The sequence below is a fragment of the Penaeus vannamei genome, chromosome 10, assembly GCF_042767895.1.
Source record: "Penaeus vannamei isolate JL-2024 chromosome 10, ASM4276789v1, whole genome shotgun sequence".
Classification (NCBI taxonomy): domain Eukaryota; kingdom Metazoa; phylum Arthropoda; class Malacostraca; order Decapoda; family Penaeidae; genus Penaeus; species Penaeus vannamei.
The window spans coordinates 37,778,591-37,779,537 of NC_091558.1; the positions used below are offsets into that span (position 1 = coordinate 37,778,591).

At 35.4% G+C, this 947-nt stretch overlaps 1 non-coding gene across 1 annotated transcript; it reads right to left on the reverse strand.

Annotated features, from left to right (window-relative positions):
• Positions 1–585: 585 nt before the first annotated feature.
• TRNAR-CCU (transfer RNA arginine (anticodon CCU)) lies at positions 586–657 on the reverse strand. Its single transcript has one exon. It is a non-coding gene; the product is annotated as a tRNA-Arg (tRNA).
• Between the last annotated feature and the right edge of the window lie 290 nt (positions 658–947).

The following is a 947-nucleotide window of genomic DNA, read 5'->3' on the forward strand; positions in this document are numbered from 1 at the left end:
AACTATATAACTAACGATTTAACTATCTAACAGTCAATCTATCTAACAATCTATCTAAATGTCCAACTATCAAACAATCTAACACAAACTAATTAACTATCTAACAATCTATGTAAAAACCCAACTATTTAACACTCAAACAGTCTTACAATCACACGCACATTATTACGAGTATGTAAGAACACCGAAACGGATGTTTCTTGTCTGAAGTAGGCAAAGTGGAACGAAGATAACACTAAGCAAAATAATAAAAACAAAAAGTGCTTCTTTTTTGCCTCTTTCCTATCTTCCACCTTCCCTACTCCGTCTTGATTTTTATTTCTTTCTCTTCATCACTTGTTCGTCCTCTTCTTCCTCCTCCCAGTCTTTGCTTTCCATATTAATAATATGACAACAAATTTGTGAAAACGCGCATAAACACTAACAAACAACCAAGCAAAAATCAAAAATTAAACCCTCCAATTCCTTCCTATTCCTTCGCATTGTAAACACCGGGGAAAGAAAAAGAATAGTAGAAATATATAGGGAACGGAAGGTAAATAGATAGAAATACAAACAAAAATTCATGCAAAAACAGTCGATAGTAGTATCCGTCGGGGATTGAACCCGAGTCTGTCGCGTAGGAGGCGACTGTGCTAACCACTACACCACAGAAACATATATAATATAATTGGATTTTACTAAAGTTATTTTGTACCTTTTACGAGAACTCTTCTACACATATTATGTTGCGTACTTACGTACGTGTGTGTGTGTGTGTGTCTGTGTGTGTGCGTGTGTGTGTGTCTGTGTGTGTGTGTGTGTGTGTGTGCTTTCACTTGAAGATGTATTATCCAGCTGTAGAAGACTGTTAAATACCCCTTTTCTTGGCTCCTTGAAATATCTACTTTCCGAAAATATCCAGTTAAAAGAAAATATCTACCTATCTTCCTTTTTATCTCAATCAA